Here is a 27850-nt window from a genome sequence, read left to right on the forward strand (position 1 = left end):
AAGAATGAAAAGAACTAAAGATAGTCTCAGAGATCTCTGGAACAATATTAAATGCACCAACATTAGAATTATAGGGGTCCTAGAAGAAGAAGAGAAAAAGAAAGGCTATGAGAACATTTTTGAAAATTATAGTTAAAATTTTTCCAAACATGGAAAAGAAAATAATCAAATAAGTCCAAAAGGTGCAGAGTCCCATACAAGATAAACTTAAGGAGAAACATGTCAGGACACATACTAATCAAACTAACAAAGATTAAACACAAAGAAAGAATATTAAAAGGAGCAAGGGAAAAGCAACAAGTAGCATACAAGTAAAATCCCATACATTTAACAGCTGATCTTTCAGCTGAAATTCTGCAGGCCAGAAGGGAATGGAAAGATATATTTTAAGTGCTGAAATGCCAAAATCTACGACCAAGATTGCTCTAACTGGCAAGGAGCTTATTCAAAATTGATGGAGAAATCAAAAGCTTTGCAGACAGGCAAAAGTTAAGAAAATTCAGTACCACCAAACCAGCTTGACAACAAATGTTAAAAGTCAAGAAATACAAGAGAAGAAAAAGATCTACAAAAACAAACCTCAAACAATTAAGAAAATGGCAATAGGAACATATATATTAATAATTACGTTATATGTAAATGGATTAAATGCCCCAAGCAAAAGACACAGACTGGCTGAAAGGATACAAAACAAGACCCATATATATATGCTGTCTACAAGAAACCCATTTGAGACCTAAAGACACATATAGACTGAAAGTGAGAGGATGGAAAAATATATACCATGCAAATGGAAATCAAAAGAAAGTTGGAGTAGAATTCCCCATATCAGACAAAATAAACCTTAAAATAAAGAATATTACAAGAGAAAAGGAAGGATACTACATAATGATCAAGGGATCAATCCAAGAGGAAGATATAACAATTGTAAATATCTATGCACCCACAATAGGAGCTTTTCAATACATAAGACAAATAGTAACAGACATAAATGGAGAAACTGACAGGAATACAATCATAGTATAAGACTTTAACACCCCACTTACACCAATGGACAGATCATCAAAACAGAAAATTAATAAGGAAACAGTCTTAAATGATACATTAGAAGAGACGGATCTCACTGATATTTTCAGATCATTTTATCCAAATGCAGAAGAATACACCTTCTTCTCAATTGCAGATGGAACATTCACCAGGAAAGACCACATCTTGGGTCACAAACCAAACCTCAGTAAATATAAGAAAATTGAAATCATATCAAGCATCTTTTCTGACCACAACACTATGAGACTAGATATCAGTTACAAGAAAAAACTGTAAAAAACACAAACAAATGAAGATTAAGCAATACATTTCTAAATAATGAACAAGTTACCAAAGAAATCAAAAGGGAAATCAGAAAATTCCTAGAAACAAATGACAATGAAAACATGACAACTCAAAACCTATGAGATGCAGCAAAAGCAGTTCTAACAGCAAAGTTTATAGCAACACAATCCTACCTCAAGAAACAAGAAAAACATTGAGCAGACAACCTAACTTTGCACCTAAAACAACTGGAAAAAGAAGAACAAAAAAACTCAAAATTAGCAGAAGGAAAGAAATCATCAAGATCAGAGCAGAAATAAATGAGAAAGAAATGAAAGAAACAATGGTAAAGATTAATAAAATTAAAATCTGATTCTTTGAGAAGATAAACAAAATTGACAAACCTTTAGCCAGACTCATCAAGAGAAAGAGTGAAGAATCAAATCAACAAAATTAGAAACGAAAAAGGAGAGGGTATAACAGAAAATGCAGAAATACAAAGGACTATAAGAGAGTATTATGAGCAACTGTATAGCAATAAAATGGATAACCTGGAAGAAATGGACAGATTCTTACAAAAGTTCAATCCTCCAAGACTGAACCAGGAAGAAATAGAAATTATGAACAACCCAGTTACAAGCTGCTGCTGCTGCTAAGTCGCTTCAGTCGTGTCCGACTCTGTGCGACCCCATAGACGGCAGCCCACCAGGCTCCCCCATGCCTGGGATTCTCCAGGCAAGAACACTGGAGTGGGTTGCCATTTCCTTCTCCAATGCATGAGAGTGAAAAGTGAAAGTGAAGTCACTCAGTCGTGTCTAACCCTCAGCGACCCCATGGACTGCAGCCTTCCAGGCTCCTCCATCCATGGGATTTTCCAGGCAAGAGTACTGGAGTGGGGTGCCAGCACTGACATCGAAGCTGTGATCAGAAATCTCCCAAAAAACAAAAGCCCAACCAGATGGCTTCACAGGTGAATTCTATCAAACATTTAGAGAAGAACTAATGCCTAGCCTTCATGGAAGAAACATTCCAAACTCATTCTATGAGGCCACCATCACCCTGATACCAAAACCAGACAAAGACAACAGGAAAAAAGAAAACTACAGGCCATATCACTGATCAACATAGATACAAAGAACCTCAACAAAATTCTAGCAAAAAAAATTCAACAACACATCAAAAAGCTCATACACCATGATTGAGTTTGGTTTATTCCAAGAGGCAAGGATTCTTCAGTATATGAAAATAAAACAATGTGATACAGCATATTAATAAATTGAAACATAAAAGCCATATGACAATCTCAATACAAAATTCAGCACCTATTTATGATTAAAGCTCTTCATAAAATGGACATAGAAGGAACCTACCTCAATATAATAAGGGCCATATATGATAAGCCCATAGGAACATTATTCTCACTGGTAAAAAACTGAAAACATTCCTCCTAAGATCAGAAACAAGACAATAGTGTCCACCCTAACCATTATTATTCAACATAGATTAGGAAGTCATAGCTACAGCGATCAGAGAAGAAAAAATAAAAGGAATCCATAAAAAGTAAAGCTCTCACTGCTTGCAGATGACGTGATATAGTACATCAGATCAGATCAGATCAGTCCCTCAGTCGTGTCCGACGCTTTGCGACCCCATGAAGCGCAGCACGCCAGGCCTCCCTGTCCATCACCAACTCCTGGAGTTCACTCAGACTCATGTCCATTGAGTCAGTGATGCCATCCAGTCATCTCATCCTCTGTCGTCCCCTTCTCCTCCTGCCCCCAATCCCTCCCAGCATCAGAGTCTTTTCCAATGAGTCAACTCTTCACATGAGGTGGCCAAAGTATTGGAGTTTCAGCTTTAGCATCATTCCTTCCAAAGAAATCCCAGGGCCGATCTCCTTCAGAATGGACTGGTTGGATGTCCTTGCAGTCCAAGGGACTCTCAAGAGTCTTCTCCAACACCACAGTTCAAAAGCATCAATTCTTCAGCGCTCAGCCTTCTTCAGAGTCCAACTCTCACATCCATACATGACCACAGGAAAAACCATAGCCTTGACTAGACGGACCTTTGTTGGCAAAGTAATGTTTCTGCTTTTGAATATGCTATCTAGGTTGGTCATAACTTTCCTTCCAGGGAGTAAGCCTCTTTTAATTTCATGGCTGCAGTCACCATCTGTAGTGATTTTGGAGCCCAGAAAAATAAAGTCTGACACTGTTTCCACATCTATTTCCCATGAAGTGATGGGACCAGATGCCATGATCTTCGTTTTCTGAATGTTGAGCTTTAAACCAACTTTTTCACTCTCTACTTTCACCTTCATCAAGAGGCTTTTTAGTTCCTCTTCACTTTCTGCCATAAGGGTGGTGTTATCTGCATATCTGAGGTTATTGATATTTCTCCCAGCAACCTTGATTCCAGCTTGTGCTTCTTCCAGCCCAGCATTTCTCATGATGTACTCTGCATATAAGTTAAATAAGCAGGGTGACAATATACAGCCTTGACATACTCCTTTTCCTATTTGGAACCAGCCTGTTGTTCCATGTCCAGTTCTAACTGTTGCTTCCTGACCTGCATACAAATTTCTCAAGAGGCAGATCGGGTGGTCTGGTATTCCCATCTCTTTCAGAGTTTTCTACAGTTTATTGTGATCCACATAGTCAAAGGCTTTGGCATAGTCAATAAAGCAGAAATAGATGTTTTTCTGGAACTCTCTTGCTTTTTCGATGATCCAGAGGATGTTGGCAATTTGATCTCTGGTTCCTCTGCCTTTTCTAAAACCAGCTTGAACATCAGGAAATTCACAGTTCACATATTGCTGAAGCCTGGCTTGGAGAATTTTAAGCATTACTTTACTAGCATGTGAGATGAGTGCAATTGTGCGGTAGTTTGAGCATTCTTTGGTATTGCCTTCTTTGGGATTGGGATGAAAACTGACCTTTTCCAGTCTTGTGGCCACTGCTGAGTTTTCCAAATTTACTGCCATATCGGGTGCAGCACTTTAACAGCATCATCTTTCAGGATTCGAAATAGCTCAACTGGAATTCCATCACTTCCACTAGCTTTGTTCGTAGTGATGCTTCCTAAGGCCACTTGACTTCACATTCCAGGATGTCTGGCTCTAGGTCAGTGATCACACCATCGTGATTATCTGGGTCGTGAAGATAGAAAACTCTAAAAATACTATCAGAAAATTACTACAGCTAATCACTGAATTTAGCAAAGTCACAGGAAACAAAATCAATACACAGAAATCACTTGCATCCCTATATACTAACACAGAAAATCAGAAAGAGAAATTAAGGAATCGATCCCATTTACCATTACAACAAAAAGAATAAAATATCTAGCAATAAACCTAAGGAGACAAAAGAACTGTATACAGAAAATGATAAAACTCTGATAAAAGATCAAAGATGACATAAACACATGGAGAGATATGCTATGTTCCTGGGCAGGAAAAATCAGTATTGTGAAAATGGCTATACTACCAGATGTAATCTACAGATTCAATGTGATCCCTATCAAATTGCCAATGGCATTTTTCACAGAATTAAAACAAAAAATTTTACAATTTATTTAGAAACACAGAAGACCCCATATAGCCAAAACAATCTTGAGAAAGAAGAATGGAGCTGGAGGAATCAACCTTCCTGACTTCAGATTATATTACAAAGATACAGTCATCAAGATAGTATGGTGCTGGCACAAAAACATAAATATAGACCAAAAATGACAGAAAGCCCAGAAATAAACCCATGTAACTATGGGTACCTTATTTTTGACAGAGAAGGCAAGAATATAGAATGGGGCTAAGTTAACCTTTTCAATAAGTGGTTCTGGGAAGACTGGACAGTTACATGTAAAAGAATGAAGTTAAAACACTTTCTTACCTCCTACACAGAGATAGAGTCAAAAGGCCTAAATGTAAGACCAGAAACTATAAAACTCAGAGGAAAACATAGGCAGAACACTCGAAGACATAAAGCAAGATCCTTTATGACACACCTCCTAGAGTAAAGGAAATAAATACAAAAATAAACAAGTGGGACCTAGTTAAACTTAAAATCTTTTGCACAGAAAGGGAACTATAAGCAAGGTGAAGAGACAACCCTCAGAATGGGAGAAAATGAAACCAACTGAAACACCTGACAAAGGATTAATTTCCGAATATACAAGCAGCTCATACAACTCAATACCAGGAAAACAAACAGTCCAATCAAAAAATGGGGAAAAGACCTAAACAAACATTTTTCCAAATAAGACATACAGATGGCTAACAAACACATGAAAATATGCTCAACATTATTCATTATTAGAGAAATGCAAATCAGAACTACAGTGAGATATCACTTCACACTGGTCTGGATGGCCAACATCAAAAAGTCTACAAACAATAAATGCTGGATAGGCTGTGGAGAAAAGGGAGCACTCTTGCACTGCTGGTGGGAATGTAAATTGATACATCCACTCTGGAAGACGGTATGGAGATTCCTTAAAAAACTAGGAATAAAACCACCATAGGACCCAGCAATCCCACTCCTAGGCATATGCCCTGAGGAAACCAAGATTGAAAAAGACATGCATACCCCACTGTTAATTGAAGCACTATGTACAATGGCTAGAATATGGAAGCAATCTAGATGTCCATCAACAGATGAATGGATAAAGAAGAAAGAAGTTGTGGTACATATACACAGTGGAATATTGTTGTGGAGTCACTCAGTTGTGTCCGACTCTTTGTGACCCCATGGACTGTAGCCCACCAGGCTCCTCCATCCATGGAATCTTCTAGGCAAGAGTACTGGAGTGGGTTGCCATTTCCTTCTCCAAGTGGAATATTACTCAGCCATAAAATGGAATGCATTTGAATCAATTCTAATGAGATGGATGAACCTAGAGCCTATTATTCAGGGTGGAGTAAGTCAGAAAGAGAAAGATAAATATCGTATGCTAATAGATATATGTGGAATCTAGAAAGATGGTACTGATGAATTTATTTGCAAAGAAGCAGTGGAGAAACATAGAACACAGACTTATGGACACTGGGAGAGAAGAGGAAAGGGTGACATGTATGGGGAGAATAACATGGAGACTTAATTATCATATGTAAACTAGATAGTCTATGGGAATTTGCTGTATGTCTGAGGGAACTCAAACAGGGGCTCTGTATCAACCTAGAGGGGTGGGATGGGGAGGCAGATTCAAGAGGGGAGGCAGGTTCAAGAGGGAGGGGACATATGTACACCTAAGGCTGATTCATATTGATGTTTGACAGAAAACAACAAAATTCTGTAAAGCAATCATCCTTCGATTAAAAAATAAATAAAAATAATAATCAGTATTTAGCACTGACTTTTTTAAAAATAGGAATAACAGCATCCTCTCATTGCATTAAATATTTAGTTTTCAACAATATGCTTTGTTTTATTTTTTACTAAAACATATTTTTATAACACAACCATAAAAAGGGTAAATTAAAATAAATATTAGAAAAAACATGTCACTGCTAAATGACAAGAATATGAAACTAACTAGATATTGACCCAAAGGCCTTGTATGCCATAGTGCTGTGATACTCTAGGCGACACCTGTTGTTATGGTGTAAGCAACAGCATCCCCTTTCATTCTCAAAGGTTTATTATGAATTTTATTGTTGCACTAATTGAAATAAACAATATGAAGGAGTTGAAGAGAGACTTAACTACAGATATTTCAGAATTTAAAAGAGAGAAAAGAGTATTATGTACAGTTGACTACCTGTGTATTAGAGAACTTAGATGGAACAGATATATTCATTTAAAGACAATGTATTAAAATTGGCAACTATATATATAAAATTCTATAAATGTAAAACTTATAACTGCATACATATATATATATATAATATATAGTATGCACACACATACCTAATATATATATAGTATACATATAAAATTTGAATAGTACTAAAAGTCTTTAGAGAAGTTGAATGTGTTAAACATCTTCTGACAAATAAAACACACCTGACTTAGATGGTAGCATCAAAGAATAAATAATCCAATTTTAATATATCTCTCATAGAGAGAAAAGTCATCTTAATGAAGCAAATATAATTTTAAAAGCAACATTAGGTACTGTGTTACTGTGTTAGTCATGCAGTCGTGTCCAACTCTTTGTGACCCCACAGACTGTAGCCCGACAGGCTTCTCTGTCCTTGGAATTCTCCAGGCAAGAATAAGTGGATTGCCATTCCCTTCTCCAGAGGACTTCCCAACCCAGGGATTGAACCCTGGTCTCCTGCCTCACAGGCAGATTCTTTACCATTTGAGCTACAGGGAAATCTAACATTAGGTAAGTATAACATGTTATATAGATAGATAGATAGATAGATAGATACATAAGTATAATATGTGTGTATATATATATATATATATAAACATTACATAAGTATTACACTAAAACAACAAAAGAAGAGAAACTTAAGAAAAACACTCTTACTTGAGAACATAGTTACAAAACCCTAAACAAAATATCGGCAAAGCAAATATAAATACTTTTCTTCGTAAAAAAATCAAAGGGCTGAACCAATGGACATATACAATGCGTGTGTGTGTGTGCACATGCACGTGCATGTGCTCAGTCACTCAGTCATGTCTGACTCTTTGAGATCCCATGACTGTAGCCCTCCAGTCTCCTCTGTCCATGGAATTTTCTAGGCAAGAATACTGGAGCAGGTTGCCATTTCCTATGCCAGGGGATTTTCCTGACCCAGGGATCAAACCTGAATCTTTTGAGTCTCCTGCATTGACAGGCAGATTCTTTACCATTGTATCACCTGAGAAGCCCATATAACACGTAACTCCTTCCAAATCAATAACTAATTGCTTATCACTAGTGTAAGTCTTACCTTTTTGTCTTTCCATACTGTTAAAAAAGGTAAGACTTCTCATTTCATACAAAGATGAGCACAATAAAGGACAGAAAGCATATGGACCTAACAGAAGCTAAAGATATTAACAAGAGGTGGCAAGAACACACAAAAGAACTATATTAAAAAGATCTTCATGACCCAGATAACCATGATGGTATGATCACTCACCTAGAGCCAGACATCCTGGAATGCAAAGTCAAGTAGGCCTTAGGAAGCATCAGTATGAACAAAGCTAGTGGAGGTGATGGAATTCCAGTTGAGCAGTTTCAAATCCTAAAAGATGATGCTGTGAAAGTGTTGCACTCAATATGCCAGCAAATTTGGAAAACTCAGCAATGGCCTCAGGCCTGGAAAAGGTCAGTTTTCATTTCAATCCCAAAGAAAGGCAATGCCAAAGAATGCTCAAACTACTGCACAATTGCACTCATCTCACAGGCTAGCAAATAATGCTCAAAATTCTCCAAGCCAGGCTTCAACAGTATGTGAACCATGAACTTCCCGATACTCAAGCTAGATTTAGAAAAGACAGAGGAACCAGAGATAAAACTGCCAACATCTGCTGGATCATCGAAAAAGCAAGAGTTCCAGATAAACATCTACTTCTGCTTTATTGACTATGCCAAAGCCTTTGACTGTGTGGATCACAACAAACTGTGGAAAATTCTGAAAAAGATGGGAATACCAGATCACCTGACCTGCGTCCTGAGAAACCTGTATTCAGGTCAAGAAGCAACAGTTTGAACCGGACATGGAACAACAGACTGGTTCCAAATAGGGAAAGGAATATATCAAGGCTGTATATTGTCACCCTGCTTATTTAACTTATATGCAGAGTACATCATGAGAAACGCTGGGCTGGAAGAAGCACAAGCTGGAATCAAGATTGCCAGGAGAAATATCAATAACCTCAGATATGCAGATTACAGCACCCTTATGGCAGAAAGAGAAGAAGAACTAAAGAGCTTCTTGATGACTATGAAATAGGAGAGTGAAAAAGTTGGCTTAAAACTCAACATTTAGAAAATGAAGATCAATGGCATCTGGTCCCATCACCTAGTGGCAAATAGATGGGGAAACAATGGAAACAGTGACAGTCTTTATTTTGGGGGGCTCCCAAAATCACTGCAGATGGTGACTGAAGCCATGAAGTTAAAAGGCTCAGAAGAAAAGCTATGACCAACCTAGACAGCATATTAAAAAGCAGAGACATTACTTTGCCAGCAAAGGTCCATCCAGTCAAAGCTATGGTTTTTCCAGTAGTCATGTATGGATGTGAGAGTTGGACTATAAAGAAAGCTGAGCACCGAAGAATTGATGCTTTTGAACTGTGGTGTTGGAGAAGACTCTTGAGAGTCCCTTGGACTGCAAGGAGATCCAACCAGTCCATCCTGAAGGAAATCAGTCCTGAATATTCATTGGAAGGACTGAAGCTGAAGCTCCAATACTTTGGCCACCTAATGGGAAGAACCCACTCATTGGAAAAGACCTTGATGTTGGGAAAGATTTAAGGCAGTAGGAGAAGGGGACGACAGAGGATGAGATGGTTGGATGGCATCACCGACACGATGGACATGAGTTTTAGTAGGCTCCGGGAGTTGGTGAAGGACAGGGAAGCCTGGTGTGCTGGAATCCCTGCAGTCTCAAAGAGACAGATACTACTGAGAGACTGAACTGAACTGAGGGTAAGTCTTTCCTCTTACATAAAATCCACATATTAAATTCTTCACTATAGTGATCTAACTGGATAAACCCATAGACCCATCAAATTCAGAATTTCCCAAACTTCATTTATATGATGATATTTATTAAATCTTTCTCACTTCCTCTTTTTCCTATCAGTACATTAATCAGTTCACCAAGCAAGAACTTTTGAAGTCATCATAAACTATTTTTATCCCTGAACTAAAAGCTTACAGTTGATTACTGAGTCCTGCCAGTTCTGTTGTTGACATGGCTCCATCTTCAGTGATAATCACCATGTAGAGAACTGCAGCCACATTTGATGTCATCATATTCTTACCCATCTTACCCAGTTTCAGTGATACTGCAGATTTATCTCTTTAACATGTGAATCTGATCATTGCTATCTACTTAAAACTTTGTTGTGTTTTTCTATCCACTTCAGTATTAAAATCTAATGTCAACATAATATCTGTGTTTCTGGCCCCTGACTTCTAGATGTTACCATATTCCTATACACTATGCTCTATTAATACTAAATTACTTGCAGCACTTACATAACACCTTATTATGTTTCTTTGCCTTTACAAATATTTCTTCTTTTGCTTGTAACATTTTTTTTTCTTTCTTAAATGGTTGATCCATACTTTCTTCAAAGAAGACAATCACATGAGACATCTACTTTGAGATTCTTCCCACCTACTTTTTACCTTTCTCATGAAACCTCCTCTCCCCCTTTACCATTTCTACTGTACTTATTACACTGTAGTTTAATTTTCATTTTATTTATTTTTTCCTACCTAGACTTAAAATTCCTTGAAAGATTATGGCTTGATCTCTGTCATAGTGCCTAGCATATGCACTCAGTGAAGCTTTGTTAAAGAAGTGACAAACGAATGTATCAAAGTAGAATGTAAAAGCATATGTACTAGTATGCATATATACACTCAAAATTTTGAAAGTGATTCTTTTTGTTTTGACTAAATGTGAGATAATTTTTCCTTGTAGTACCCTTCTTAGTTTATATTTTGAGAAATAATGTGCACATGCAGTTCCTAAGGTGGACAGATCATTAATATAAAGATTCACTGTTGAATGAGTTAAAAATATGTGTTTGGACTTTTTGTGTTCTTTTGGGTTGCTAAAAAACTTTAATACTTATTCAAACACTTGAAACAAAAAGAAACAGTAATCTGTAGAAACTACACCACACTTTGGCATGTGGTATGCATTTGCTGAAGCAGAGGCCTGCCATATGCCATATGTGATGTGCCACCCAACTTTGCCATCATGTCAGTGAATTCATTGTATCCTGCAGCCAAGCCACATGGGTATGACATGCCTTACACTTCAGTATTTCTATGAACATTTTTCCACTCAATTCTGTCACACATGGTATCCATAATCTGTTAGGATGAATTCTGCCCATTTTGTCACCTTTAACATCTGAAAGCTCTTATGAGGGTGCCAAATTGATTGTTCTTCTGATTTGACTCAGATGTGAGTCATTCTGGGCGAAATTTTTAAAAGGATTTCCAGTAGTCATTTTTCCATGAAAATTGAAACAAGAATGCGTAATGACACATACAAGAGATCACTTGGAGTGTGGTTAATTACATAAGAGATTATTTTTTACTCACATATACATGACTAAATATTTCTTGAACCTCCATGATGTGCCAAGCACTGTGCTATAGGCTGAGGAAGAAATATAAGAAAAAGTACTAAACCAGGATTCTCCTCCTCAAGAAAGTTGTGGGAAAATGAAAAAATAAAATAAATTATAATGAAGTTTTTCTTTTATTCAATTCATATTATCTTGTTATTTAAAAGTGATCTTTAAATAAATGTCCACTCACATTTTCTTCTTGCCACTTCAACAAAGGCAAAATACAACCTATAATAGAGGTATTTATTTTTTCAAGACAGAATGACATACAGCAATTTAGAATTGTAGAGAAGAATCAGGAAAATTTTGTGTGCAAACAAAGCAAACAAAAACTGTGTACCCATTTTTGTGCATATATTTTCTATAGAAGTCATTTGGGGACTTTGACAAAAAAGACTGCATGAAAAACATCTACTAACAAGGCTTTATGTATGTTATTTGGAAGAAAAGAGGGTTTTTTAAACCGTTTTTTAAAAAACATTTGTTTTGGTGGTCATATTAAGAAAAAGTACTGTCCTCAAAAACAAATATAAAATAAACACTGAAGACATTTGCCTTTTTCAAAGAATATCATAATTAGTAAGGAAATGAGTATAGCCTGAAATAATGGCATAGGCAATTTTTTAAACTAATTTTTAAATTAAGATGGGAATGTGTGTGAGCTAGTTAAAATTTGTGAATAACCATTGCTTATGAATGAAAAAGACAAATTTTTGCAGACCTTGACATTGCATGCCAATCAGAATTGAATTTCTGAACATAGGAACTTTGCTTACTATGCCCTGTATATTTCCATAGGCATTCATTCAATTTTGACTGTATGACACTTATGAAACTGTGTTATCATATTATTATCATAATGAGAATTGCTTTAAAGTTGAAGGTAGATTTGTGGTTTGAATGATTATTTGTCCTATCAAAAATATTAGCAAACATGATTATTTAATTTTTTATCAATCATCTAGAGTTATAATGTAATAAAAATATTTGACAATAAACTGATTACCCATTAATTGGTTCCTAACGGTTAGTTAATCCTATATTAAGAGCATAGCATATAGGCAAAAATTAGAAAAGATGGACCTTCCTAGATTAAAGTGAGAAAGCTATTGAATTCAATAAGACATAAAGTGAAAGTCGTGTCTGACTCTTTGTGACCACATGGACGATAGAATCCACTGAATTCTCCAGGCCAGAATACTGGAGTGGGTAGGCTTTCCCTTCTTCAGGGGATCTTCCCAACCCAGGGATCGAACCAAAGTCTCCTGTATTGTGAGCAGATTCTTTACCAACTGAGGTATCAGGGAAGCCCATAATGAAATCAGAAAAGAAATGTTAGGATTTGAAGGGCATGGTTAATATTTTATATGAAAAGCAAATTGAGAGTTAATGAATTAACATTTGTTGAATTCTTTAAAGTTCTCAATGGTATTATTGACATCATATATTTGACCTGCGTCTCCTTCAAACATACTTAGAAATAACTTCACAAGTTAAATAAGGGAAAATTAATAGTATAATTTTTTGAGGAGAGAATATTTATATCATAGTTTTAATTAATGTAAGACACCTCAGTTCAGTTCAGTTCAGTGGCTTAGTCATGTCCGACTCTTTGTGACCCCATGAATTGCAGCATGCCAGGCCTCCATGTCTATCATCAACTCCCTGAGTTCACTCAAACTCACATCCATCGGGTCCGTGATGCCATCCTGCCATCTCATCCTCTGTCATCCCCTTCTCCTCCTGCCCCCAATCCCTACCAGCATCAGAGTCTTTTCCAAAGAGTCAACTCTTCACATGAGGTGGCCAAAGTACTGGAGTTTCAGCTTCAGCATCAGTCCTTCCAATGAACACCCAGGACTGATCTCCTTTAGAATGGACTGGTTGGATCTCCTTGCAGTCCAAGGGACTCTCAAGAGTCTTCTCCAACACCACAGTTCAAAGGCATCAATTCTTCAGTGCTCAGCTTTCTTCACAGTTCAACTCTCACATCCATACATGACCACTGGAAAAACCTTAGCCTTGACTAGACAGACCTTTGTTGGCAAAGTAATGTCTCTGCTTTTGAATATGCTATCTATTTTGCCTTCAGAGAAGGCAATGGCACCCCACTCTAGTACTCTTGCCTGGAAAATCCCATGGACGGAGGAGCCTGGTAGCTCCAGTCCATGGGGTCACTAAGAATCCGGCAGGACTGAGTGACTTCACTTTCACTTTCTTTGGTCATAACTTTTCTTCCAAGGAATAAGCATCTTTTAATTTCATGGCTGCAATCACCATCTGCAGTGATTTTGGAGCCCAGAAAAATAAAGACAGCCACTGTTTCCACTGTTTCGCCGTCTATTTCCCATGAAGTGATGGGACCAGATGCCATGATCTTCGTTTTCTGAATGTTGAGGTTTAAGCCAACTTTTTCACTCTCCTCTTTCACTTTCATCAAGAGGCTTTTGAGTTCCTCTTCACTTTCTGCCATAAGGGTGGTGTCATCTGCATATCTAAGGTTATGGATATTTCTCCTGGCAATCTTGATTCCAGCTTGTGCTTCCTCCAGCCCAGCGTTTCTCATGATGTACTCTGCATATAAGTTAAATAAGCAGGGTGACAATGTGTAGCTTTGATATACTCCTTTTCCTATTTGGAACCAGTCTGTTGTTCCATGACCAGTTCTAACTGTTGCTTCCTGACCTGCATACAGGTTTCTCAAGAGGCAGGTCAGGTGGTCTGGTATTCCCATCTCTTTCAGAATTTTCCACAGTTTATTGTGATCCACACAGTCAAAGGCTTTGGCATAGTCAATAAAGCAAAAATAGATGTTTTTCTGAAACTCTCTTGCTTTTTCGATGATCCAATGGATGTTGGCAATTTGATCTCTCGTTCCTCTGCCTTTTCTAAAATCAGCTTGAACATCTGGAAGTTCACAGGTCATGTATTGCTGACGCCTGGCTTGGAGAATTTTGAGCATTACCTTACTAGCATGTGAGATGAGTGCAATTGTGCTGTAGTTTGAGCATTGTTTGGCATTGCCTTTCTTTGGGATTGGAATGAAAACTGACCTTTTCCAGTCGTGTGGCCACTGCTGAGTTTTCCAAATTTGCTGGCATATTGAGTGCAGCACTTTCACAGTATTTCAGGATTTGAAATAGCTCAACTGGAATTCCATCACCTCCACTAGCTTTGTTCGTAGTGATGCTTCCTAAGGCCCACTTGACTTCACATTCCAGGATGTCTGGCTCTAGGTCAGTGATCACACCATCGTGATTATCTTGTTTGTGAAGATCTTTTTTGTACAGTTTTTCTATGTATTCTTGCCACCTCTTCTTAATATCTTTTGTTCTGTTAGGTCCATACCATTTCTGCCATTTATCGAGCCCATCTTTGCATGAAATATTCCCTTGGTATCTCTTAATTTTCTTGAAGAGCTCTCTAGTCTTTCCCATTCTGTTGTTTTCCTCCATTTCTTTGCATTGATTTCTGAGGAAGGCTTTCATATCTCTCCTTGCTATTTTTTGAAACTCTGCATTCAGATGCTTATATTTTTCCTTTTCTCCTTTGCTTTCTGCTTCCCTTATTTTCACAGCTATTTGTAAGGCCTCCCCAGACAGCCATTTTGCTTTTTTGCATTTCTTTTCCATGGGGATGGTCTTGATCCCTGTCTCCTGTACAATGTCACAAACCTCTGTCCATAGTTCATTAGGCACTCTACCTATCAGATCTAGGCTCTTAAATCTATTTCTCACTTCCACTGTATAAACATAAGGGATTTGATTTAGGTCATACCTGAATGGTCTAGTGGTTTTCCCTACTTTCTTCAATTTAAGTCTGAATTTGGCACTAAGGAGTTCATGATCTGAGCCACAGTCAGCTACTGGTCTTGTTTTTGCTGACTGTATAGAGCTTCTCCATCTTTGGCTGCAAAGAATATAATCAATCTGATTTTGGTGTTGACCATCTGGTGATGTCCATGTGTAGAGTGTTCTCTTGTGTTGTTGGAAGAGGGTGTTTGCTATGACCAGCCCGTTCTCTTGGCAAAACTTAATAAACATGATATACATGCTTAAAAAATAAAAACAATTGCCCAATGCCATTTTAATAAAACCAAACACCAAATATTCTCTAGACTCTCACAATTCTAGGAAACTTATTTTTAGATGAATATTTATAATAAGATAACTTTTTTAACCAAAACATATAATTCCTACCTGTCCCTGGTACCTCTAGTCAATTTTATGCATAACACAATCAGCACACTAATTGAATTGGCAATAATACAGGAGCAATAGTAAAATTCAGGCAGCTATAGACACAGAAAATATTTCAATCTATTTAATAAAGATAGAAGCAGTAATGGGTTCATAAAGCAATTTGTAATAGCTAGGGCTGTGAAACTGGCTAAATCAAACCTCTATCACACAATCTCACCAATGGCCACACTGAGTTTTCATTTCTGTCAAAATGAGCAAGACAAACATTTACAAATTCATTATTGTCTATTACTGTCTTCCTTCAGAAATATTGCTTCAATTTCATATATCTCTACAGATATTTTAGTGATGCCTGAATAAACTGATGTAGTAGAAAGATCGCTGGCTTGGGAATTGTGAGACTTGGGTCGTTGACATTCAATATATCTAGGATCTTGGAAAAGTTAGCATCTTGGTATATTAATTTCCTATTCTGCAACATGAGAAACTTTGTAGATGACACTTATGATAGTCTATATGTCTAACATTTATAACTACATCAATGATCAGAAAGCACTTTATAGTAGTATTACTGTTGATAATTATGTATAATAGCTTTAGATATATGCATGTAGGCAGAGCTGAAACCTAAGCACTGAGAGCCTCATCCTTAGTATCCACTGTGCTCACCTTCATATTTTCTTTCCTTCCTTTCTTCCTTTTCATCTTTCCTTCCAGTTCTGTAGAGTAGAACAAAATGTAGGAATTTAATTTTTTGTTTTGGTATATTGGTGTGTGTGTGTGTGTGTGTGTGTGTGTGTGTACATGTGTGAGGGAACTGACCATAGAAATTTGCATTAGCTTCCCTAGTGATGATGGTGGAAAATTTCAACCACATAAAAATTCCTTCTGAGTTTTCTTTAATGCATGCAGTCTCGGTTTTTTTTTTGTTTCTTATTCTCATGTCACACCTAGGTGTTATTTTTTTCTATTCTTTCCTAAATTTTAAATTAGATACCTCCTGCTGGTTGGGTATAGAATTCATCTGATGTACGGAAAAGGAAAAATTCTGGTGATACTAGGGAACTTAAATAATTAACACTGTAATCATGGTTTCCTGCCTTACCAGAAGTAAAATTATTAAAATTTTGAAGAGGTAACTACTTTTGGATAACTCATCAATGATTTTAAGTTTTGGGGATGAAAAAAAGAACAATAACTCATAGAAAGTGAAAGTGAAGTCGCTCAGTCGTGTCCGACTCTTTGCAACCCCATGGATTATAGTTTACCAGCCTCCTCCGTCCGTAGGATTTTCCAGGCAAGAGTACTAGAGTGGGTTGCCATTTCCTTTTCCAGGGGATCTTCCAGACCCACGGATTGAACCCAGCTCTGCTGTATTGTGGGCAGATGCTTTACCGTCTGAGCCACCAGGGAAGTCTAAACATCTCATAAACCTTAGCTGAATTACTTGGGTAAGTACTTGCTCATCCACATTTTTAATATTTTAGACAAAAGATTAAATTTACTTCTTGAAACTGAGAAATCTCTTCTCTGCAAGTATAGCTCTGTTTTGAAAACAGAAAATAAGGAAATGTTATCCTGATGTGTCCTCATATCTTCTCCCTTTTTCCTCCAATGAAACCAGGCTCACCTTTTTTAAGGTAAATATTTACAGACTTATCAAGAATAGCCATTTTCTATATGATCACACTCACCAGAGTTCATAGTTAAATCATCAAAAAGCCAAGACTTTGTCGTCGAGAGGTTTCAGATGGGTTTCGAGTTGTAGGGCAGTAACCGGCATTTAGAAATCTTTAGTAGACTCCATTCACATAATTAAACTCAGATAAGGATCCACCTATGGTATCATGCATAAATTTCTATTTATTGTAACACATTTTGATGTGAAATTGACTATCAGCAAAATCCTTTTTGAAGAGGTTGATTAGTCACCAATGAATACTGTTGTGGTCTTTATTTATAGCAGACCTTAACAGCATATTAAAAAGCAGAGACATTACTTTGCCAACAAAGGTCCGTCTAGTCAAGGCTATGGGTTTTCCAGTGGTCATGTATGGATGTGAGAGTTGGACTGTGAAGAAAGCTGAGCACTGAAGAATTGATGCTTTTGAACTGTGGTGTTGGAGAAGACTCTTGAGAGTCCCTTGGACTGCAAGGAGATCCAACCAGTCCATTCTAAAGGAGATCAGTCCTGAGTGTTCTTTGGAAGGACTGATGCTAAAGCTGGAACTCCAATACTTGGGCCATCTCATGCGAAGAGTTGACTCATTGGAAAAGACCCTGATGCTGGGAGGGATTGGGGGCAGGAAGAGAAGGGGACGACAGAGGATGAGATGGCTGGATGGCATCACTGACTCGATAGATGTGAGTCTCAGTGAACTGTGGGAGTTGGTGATGGACAGGGAGGCCTGGCTTGCTGTGATTCATGGGGTCGCAAAGAGTCAGACACGACTGAGCAACTGAACTGAACTGAACTGAACTGAAGGTACTGTGAGTTCGCTTCCAGACCACCACAATAAAGTAAATATCATAATAAAGCTAACCTCACAAACTTAGTTTCCCAGTGCATATAGAAGTTATTTTTACACTATGGCATGACACATTAATTATGCAATAGCATTAAATCTAAAAAAAGTGTGCATACCTTAATTTAGGATAACTGTTTTCTGAGACTTTAGCAAATCATAACATTTTTGCTGATGGTTAGTCTTACCTTGGAGAAGGCAATGGCAATCCACTCGAGTACTCTTACCTGGAAAATCCCATGGGCGGAGGAGCCTGGTAGGCTGCAGCCCATGGGGTCGCAAAAAGTCGGACGTGACTGAGCGACTTCACTTTCACTTTTCACTTTCATGCATTGGAGAAGGAAATGGCAACCCACTCCAGTGTTCTTGCCTGGAGAATCCCAGGGACAGGGGAGCCTGGTGGGCTGCTGTCTCTGGGGTCACACAGAGTCGGACACGACTGAAGCGACTTAGCAGCAGCAGTAGCAGCAGCAGTCTTACCGTTAGATGCTTCCCCGGTGGTGCAGTGGTAAAGACTCTGCTTGCTGCAGGTGACAGGTTTGATCCCTGGATCAGGAAGATTCTCTGGAGTAGGAGATGGCAATGCACTCCAGTATTCTGGAGTACTCTCCACTCCAGAACCTGACGGGTTACAGTTCATGGAGTCACAGAGTTGAACACAACTGAACATGCACGTACAAGCCTTACCTTAAGGTCAATGTGCTAAGTAACTTCTGTAGTGTCCACCTCTGTACTACCCTGTTGGGCTATAGCCTGCCAGGTTCCTTTGTCCATGGGATTCTCCAAGCAAGAATACTGGAGTGGGTTGCCAAAATCCTCCAGGGGATCTTTCCAACCCAGGGATCGAACCTGCGACTCTGTTTCCTGTATTGGCAGGCGGGGTTCTTTACCACTAGCACCACCTGGGAAGTCCAGGTCAATGCCTGAGGGTTATTCAGGATAATAGTTGCTGAATGTTAGGTTGACTGTGAATATTTTAAATAAAACAACAATGAAGTCTGCCACATTGATTGAGTCTTTCTTTAGTAAGTGATTTCTCTGTGGCATGCACTGCCGTTTGATGATAGCATTTTACCTACAGACAATTTCTTTCAAAATTGGAGTTAGTCCTCTTGAAGCCTACAGCTGCTTTATCAACTAAGTTTCTGTAATATTCTAAATCTCCCCTTCTTGTCATTTTACCAACCTTCAAAGAATCTTAACCAGAAATATATTCCATCTCAAGAAACCACTTTCTTTGCTCTTCCATAGGTAGCAATTCTTCATCCATTATTGAGAGATAACAGTTGATTTGCTCACATCTTTAGACTCCATGTCTAATTCTAGTTCTCTTGCTATATTTCTACCACATCTGCAGTTACTTTCTCCCTTGAAGCCTTGAACTGAACCCCCTCAAAGTCACCTGTGGGGTTGGAATCAACTTCTTTCAAACTCCTGAGATTGTTGATATTTTGACTTCTTCCCATGAATCATGGGTGTTCTTCATGACTTCTTAGAATGGTGAATTATTTTCAGAAGATTTTAAATTTACTTTTGCCATATCCATCAGAGGAATCATTATCTATAGCAACTATGGCCTTATGAAATGTATTTCTTTAATAATAAAACATGAAAGTTGAAATGGCACCATGATCCATGGGCTGTACAATGGATGTTGGTTATTAGTAGCGGGCATGGAAATAGCATTCATCTTGTCGTATAGTCCCATCAGAGCTTTTGAGTGACAAGGTTCATTGTCATTGAGCAGTAGCTGTAAGTCTCAACAATGGGCTTAAAATATTCAGTAAACCATCCTGTAAACAGATTTGCTGTTATGTAGGCTTTAGTGTTCCATTTATAGAGCACAAGCAGAGTAAATTTAGCGTAATTCTTATGGACCCTAGGATTTTCACAATAGTTAAATTAGTGTTGACTTCCCCTTAAAGTCACCAGCTGCATTATTCACCCCTTACAAGATCATTTGAAGTTTTGAAGCCAGACATTGACTTCTTTATGGCTATAAAAGTCCTGCTGCTGCTGCTGCTAAGTCACTTCAGTCGTGTCCGACTCTGTGTGACCCCATAGACGGCAGCCCACCAGGCTCCCCCGTCCCTGGGATTCTCCAGGCAAGAACACTGGAGTGGGTTGCCATTTCCTTCTCCAATGCATGAAAGTGAAAAGTGAAAGTGAAGTCGCTCAGTCGTATCCGACTCTTAGCGACCCCATGGACTGCAGCCTACCAGGCTCCTCCATCCATGGGATTTTCCAGGCAAGAGTACTGGAGTGGGGTGACATTGCCTTCTCCATAAAAGTCCTAGGTAGCATCTTTTTTTTTTTTTTTAATTGAGACTGTTTTGTTTACATTGAAAATATGTTTTGTGTAGCCACCTTCATGAATTGTCTTAGCTAGATCTTCTGGATAACTTGGTGCAAACTTAGCACTTGGCTGCTTCACCTTGTACTTTTATATGTACTTTTGTGTTCTAGAGACAGCTTCTTTCCTTAAACCACATGAAACAACCTCTATTACCTTGCAACTTTTCTTCTGCATGTTCCTCACCTCTCTCAGCCTTCATAAAATTGAAGAGTCGAGGCCTTGCTCTAGATTAGGCTTTGGTTTAAGGGAATGTGGCTGGTTTAATCTATCTAGACTACTAAAATTTTCTTCATATCAGCAATAAATTTGTTTTGCTTTCTTATCATTAAAGCATTTATTGGGGTAGTAACACTTAATTTTCTTTATAATTTTTTTCTTTATAAATAAAAGTAACACTTTTATTTCTTTCAAAATAAGAACTTTCATTTTGCATTTACAACCTGTCTACCTGTTTAACCCAAGGGGCCTAGCTCTTAGCATATTTGTGCTTTTGACATGTCTTCCACACTAAGTTAATAATTTTGAGCTTTTGAATTAAGATGAGAGATGCATGACTTTCCCTTCACTTGAACACTTAGAGGCCACTGAAGGATTATTAAATGTCCTGCTTTCAATATTATTGTATCTCAGGAAATGGAGAGGCTTGTGGAGAGGAAGAAAAAGGGAATGGCCAGTTGGTGGAGAAATCAGAACACACACATTAATCAGTTAAGTTTACTGTCTTATCTGGGTGCAGTTTGTGGTGCCCCAAAACAATTACAATACTAATATCAAAGATTACTGATTACACATTACCATAACAAATATAATAATAATGAAAATTTGAAATATTGAAAGAATTACTAAAATATGGCAGAGATGCGAAGTGAGTAAATGCAGTTAAAAAAAAATGGCACCAATAGACTTGATATAGGCTAGTCACAAACCTTCAATTTATATATTAAAAAAAAAGATCTGTGAAGAACAATAAAGCAAAATGTAATAAGACAAGTTATGCCTGTATACTGTTTTGCCAAATGTCATCAAAGAAAAAAAATGAATTAATATTACATAATTCCTTTTATCCCCTAAATTTTGATCAGTCCTTTAAAGTTCTATAGAATCTAGGCTCTCATCACTTGTAAAGGGATACTAAATTAGTTGTGGCTTGCTTATTCTCTAAGTGAACCTGTAAGCTACAGTATAAATAAATGGCATATATAATCATAATATTTTCAAGTTATAGTTTCTATTCATTGCTTTTCTAATCTAAAAACATATTACACACAGGTAGGTAGACCACTCTACCACTGAAATGCTTTAAAAATAAATAGGTATAGAAATTTCCAGACATGACTTAATGAGTGAGAAAATCATTGGGTTTTCAGATTGAGAGACAGAAGCTCATTATTAATTAGCCAAAAACTAGGAATTTGAAAACACAAATGAGTTTATTTTCCCTTGATTGCTTTTATCCTTAACTGAAGCTTGGATGCATAGAATTGAATTTATAACAATATTTGGTTCATAATATAATTATTATGGATATATCCATAACTTTTTTAATGATGAATTTTATGATATTTCATTCACATACTTATAGTATATTCAATCATCATGAACATACTGTCCAACCTCAGAATTAGTTGCACTCTTTATTACTTGCAGGTAAATTCTATAAACCTTCTCTAATTCTTCCCTAAGACTTTCCTTTAGAAATAACTACTATTACTGTCATTTTTTCACATATATAATTTATGCAGCAAAAATTATGGTTAGTTTTTACTTGTTTTCAATCTATATAAAAGAAATATGGAACATATTTTCTACTCAGAATTTCTCTTCCATCACAAATATGTTAAAAAGATTTATCATTGTTGAGTATGCCTGCTGTTCATTTATTTTTACTTTTGTATATTATTGAATCAGTATACTTTATTTGGTATGCTTTACTTTTTATCTATTTTCAGTCAATGAGAATTTCAATTTTTATGGTTTTCTAGTAATGCATAGATCACTGCCATAAAAAATCTTATTCATGTTTTCTGTTTTAGAGTACCTAAAGTTGTTGTTTTATGAGATTCAACTTTATAAAATATTGCCAAATTGTTTTAGAAAAAAATTATTGAAAACTTTCACTATAAACTTTAAGCAATACAAACTGTGTAGAGACCCTCAAGCCTTTGATAAGGTCAGCGGATTTAGACTGTGTGACTCAAATTTTTTAAACTGGTATCTCTTTTATGTTTTTTTTTTTTTTTTTTTTTGCTTAATAATGAAATTGAACATCTCTTAATAAGATTTGAATCATAAATATTGTATACTATTCATTCATGGTTAGTAACTTTCTTCTATTGTCTCACTAGTTTTTTAATATTACATATTATGCATTGCTCTACACATTTTTTGTGAATATGTATTATAAATATCTTGTCTTTAATAGTGTCTTTCTCTTTCTTTAGATGTTTAAGAAATTAATTTTAAATTTAATGATATGTTTATTATTTTCCTTTCTGATTAATTTTGTATTTAAGTATATTTCCCAAAGTCAGAGAGATACACACTATATTTTTTCTACATATTAAAAAAAATTCTTTTCACATTCAAATTATTAAGTCAGTTAGTGTTTATTTTTCTGTGTGAGATGAGTTAGAAATTTTTTTAAACTCCATTTATTGAATAATTTCTTATTTTTCTAGTGATTTTCCATTCAACTGGTATTATTTCTCAAAGTTTTAACTAAATGTGAGTCTGACTGTAGGCTCTCACTGGGCTCCATGATCAATTTAGTCTATCCCTTCACCAGTACTGCTCCATCATAGTTATAATATTTTATAGTAACTTATAAGGTAAGTACTTCCTTATTCTTGTTGTATGTTAGTAGTTCTTTATGGCACTTTACTTCTCTTTTTATGATTTAGGTTATCCTTTCATTTAAGGAAACTATTTTCATTTCTTTAACAAATCCTTTTCCATTCATTTTTCTGGACAACTTATTTTATCTAAATGTTGTTTCTACTTTTATCTTCCACACCTCTTAAATTTTACCTTTTATCTTTCTTTATCCTATTTTCTTCTGAGAGAGTTTCTTAATATGATCAACTGAACAACTTGATCCTCAGCTAAATTTCATCTACTGTCCCCGTTAATCTTTTTATTATATTTAAATTAGTTATATATTTATATATAATATATAGTTATATTTTTAATATATGCAATATATAGTTATATATAATATATGTTGCTGCTGCTGCTAAGTCGCTTCAGTTGTGTCCGACTCTGTGTGACCCCAGAGACGACAGCCCACCAGGCTCCGCCATCCCTGGGATTCTTCAGGCAAGAACACTGGAGTGGGTTGCCATTTCCTTCTCCAATACATGAAAGTAAAAAGTGAAAGTGAAGTCGCTCAGTCATGTCTGACTCTAGCGATCCCATAGACTGCAGCCTACCAGGCTCCTCCGTCCATGGGATTTTCCAGGCAAAAGTACTGGAGTGGGGTGCCATTGCCTTCTCTGATATATAATATATAGTTATGTACAATATATATAATATATATACAGTTATATATATAATATAGTTATATATAATATATATATATATAAATATATTAGTTATATATAATATATAGTTATATATATAATATACATATTAGTTATACATTTACAACTAATATTTTCACCTGGCTATTTATAAATCAGTTCATTATTCTCTTTGAAATTTGTATTTGCTAACATAACTCATTTTTAAAATTTTAGTCTGAGTATCCTCGCAAAGAGTCAGACACGACTGAGCAACTGATCTGATCTGATCTGATCCTAGTATTTCTGCTTCAGATGTATATAATGTCCAGTCTTTTTCCTTTGGAGGGGAACAATTCTCTAAGTGTTTAGGTTTTCTTTTTATTCCAGGAGTTCTTATTTTCCTGACTCTATCATGTATTCTTGTAATATGTTTTAAGAGATTGAAAGCTAGAAATTAGTTCAAGTGAGGTCAACGAGGCCATGGAAATAAGTCCATAGGTGGAAAGCTCCAGCCCATAAAACCATTATTAATTGCCTATGTTTCTTATCATTTCCACAAGATCGGGTTTAGGTTGCAGAGAGTCAGACATGACTGAGTGAGTGAACTGACTGACTGATTGACTATGCATACCAATGTATAGGAAGTGAAACTTATTTACTTACAAAAAGATAAATAATTTAAAGTGATCAATCATATTTGTGAGAAAGCATCAGTTCAGTTCAGTCACTCAGTTGTGTCTGACTCTTTGCAACCCCATAAACCACAGCAGGCCTCCCTGTCCATCACCAACTCCCAGAATCTACCCAAACCCATGTCCATTGAGTTGGTGATGCCATCCAACCATTTCATCCTCTATCATCCCCTTCTCCTCCTGACCTCAATCTTTCCCAGCATCAGGGTCTTTTCAAATGAGTCAGATCTTCATTTCACGTGGCCAAAGTATTGGAGTTTCAGCTTCAACATCAGTCCTTCCACTGAACAGCCAGGACTGATCTCCTTTAGGATGGACTGGTTGGATCTCCTTGCAGTCCAAGGGACTCTCAAGAGTCTTCTCCAACACCACAGTTCAAAGGCATCAATTCTTCAGCACTCAGCTTTCTTTATAGTCCAACTCTCACATCCATACATGACCACTGGAAAAACCATAGCCTGGACTAGATGGACCTTTGTTGGCAAAGTAATGTCTCTGCTTTTGAATATGATGTCTAGATTGGTCATAACTTTCCTTCCAAGGAGTAAGTGTCTTTTAATTTTATGGCTGTAATCACCATCTGTAGTGATTTTGGAGCCCAGAAAAATAAAGTCAGCCACTGTTTCCCCATCTACTTGACATGAAGTGATGGGACTGGATGCCATGATCTTAGTTTTCTGAATGTTGAGCTTTAAGCCAACTTTTTCACTCTCCTCTTTCACTTTCATCAAGAGGCTCTTTAGTTCACTTTCTGCCATGAGGGTGGTATCATCTGCATATCTGAGGTTATTGATATTTCTCCCGACAATCTTGATTCCAGCTTGTCCTTCCTCCAGCCCAGCATTTTTCATGATGTACTCTGCATGTAAGTTAAATAAGCAGGATGACAATATACAGCCTTGACAACTCCTTTTCCTATTTGGAACCAGTATGCTGTTCCATGTCCAGTTCTAACTGTTGCTTCCTGACCTGCATACAGGTTTCTCAAGAGGCAGGTCAGATGGTCTGGCATTCCCATCTCCTTCAGAATTTTCCACAGTTTGTTGTGATCCACACAGTCAAAGGTTTTGTCATAGTCAATAAAACAGAAATAGATGTTTTTTCTGGAACTCTCTTGTTTTTTCAATGATCCAGTGGATATTGACAATTTGATGTAAATCTGCTTCTTTTTTATTATATATATATATATATATATATATTATTGAAGTGTAGTTGACTTACAATAGTTTAGGTGCACAGCAAGGTGGTTCAGTTATACATATACACATATATTATTTTTGAGATTATTTCCTATTATATTAGTTGTTTCAAGTTATTGACTATAATTCCCTGTGCTATCCAGTAAATCTTTGTGGCATCTTATTTGTTTTTAACTAGAAATCTAGCATTCTATTCATACTAAGTCAAACAAGTGGAAGCAAAATGTGATTTTTTTTTACTTAGGCAAAAATTCATAAGTTTTTTAGGAGGTATATTATACATATTATTTACATATATATATACAAAAGCTTTTCTACTATACTTGAAAAAGACTTGAGAAAGAGCATCAAAAAGAAAAAAAAAGAGATGGAGAAGTTGGAAAACTTAAACTAAATGAAATGGGAGCACTGAGTATAAATAGAAAAAGTTAAGCTAGATAAAGGTTAAAGATCATCATATAGTCCAGTTGTTTTTTGATGTCTATTTTTATTTATTTAACATATTTTTTAATTGAAGGATAATTACTTCACAGAATTTTGTGGTTTTCTGTCATACATCAGCAAGAATCAGACATAGGTACACCCATGTCCCCTCCCTCCCAGACCTCCCTCCCATCTCCCTTCCTATCATACCCTTTAGGCCCTGTTTGAGTTCCCTGAGTCATATACCAAATTCCCATTGGCTATCTATTTTGCATATAAATTATAAATTTATATGTTACTAGTCCAGTTGTTTTGAAACATGACTGCTCATTAGAAAGGTATCTGGAGCTTTGGAGAAAAGAAAAAAGAACAAAACAGTATCTGGTCATTTGTATTTTTCAAAAAATTTCAAGATAATTTTGATATGATCTGGATATTAAAAAGTGATTACAGGTTTTTCCATTTAATGGTAATTTTGGTGATTTAGAACTTTATTTTCTGTTGACCAATCATGATACAATGTTATTAAGTAATAGTTGCATAATCACAATAGTAAAAGATGTTTATTAGTTTTCACAATCAGTAGTCAGACAAAAAAGAAAAGATAATTACAATTTAAGTCATAATGGGAACATGATCAACCTAACAATATAAAATAATTACATACAGTTTGGTCTATGTCTTTTGATTGGTGCATTTAATCCATTTACATTTAAGGTAATTATTGATATCTATGATCTTATTACCATTTTCTTAATTGTTATGAGTTCTTTTTCTTTAGGTCTTTTCCTTGTCTTATTTTCTGTCTAGAGAAGTTCCTTCAGCATTTGTTGTAAAGCTGGTTTGGTGGTGCTGAATTCCCTTAGATGTTGCTTATCGGAAAAGCTTTTGATTTTTCCATCAGATCTGAATGAGAGTCTTGCTGGGTAGGGTATTCTTGGTTGCAGGTTCTTCCCTTTTGTTACTTTAAATATAGCATGCCATTCCCTTCTGGCTTGTAGTGTTTCTGTGGAGAGAAATCAGCTGATAATCTGGGAGGAGTTCCCTTGTATGTTATTTGTCATTTTTCCCTTGTTGCTTTTAATATTTTATTTTTGTCTTTAATTTTTGTCAGTTTGATTACTATGTGTCTCATTGTGTTCCTCCTTGGGTTTATCCTGTCTGGTACTTTCTGTGCTTCCTGGACTTGGTTGACTATTTCCTTTCCCATGTTAGGGAAATTTTCAGCTATTATCTCTTCAAATATTTTCTCAGGTCCTTTCTCGCTCTCTTCTCCTTCTGGGATCTCTAAAATGTGAATGTTGATGCATTTAATGTTGTCCAAGAGGTCTCTTAGTCTGTCTTCATTTCTTTTCATTCTTTTTCCTATTTTCTGTTCTGCAG

At 36.5% G+C, this 27850-nt stretch overlaps 1 long non-coding RNA gene across 1 annotated transcript in view; it reads left to right on the plus strand.

Annotated features, from left to right (window-relative positions):
- LOC129619940 (uncharacterized) overlaps window positions 1–27850 on the plus strand; it is a 169899-nt gene that overhangs the window by 124831 nt on the left and 17218 nt on the right. Inside the window, exon 4 of the long non-coding RNA XR_008698299.1 lies at window positions 17108–17223. This is a non-coding gene — a long non-coding RNA (uncharacterized LOC129619940). The remainder of the gene's footprint in view (window positions 1–17107; window positions 17224–27850) is intronic.

The sequence above is a fragment of the Bubalus kerabau genome, chromosome 9, assembly GCF_029407905.1.
Source record: "Bubalus kerabau isolate K-KA32 ecotype Philippines breed swamp buffalo chromosome 9, PCC_UOA_SB_1v2, whole genome shotgun sequence".
Classification (NCBI taxonomy): Eukaryota; Metazoa; Chordata; class Mammalia; order Artiodactyla; family Bovidae; genus Bubalus; species Bubalus kerabau.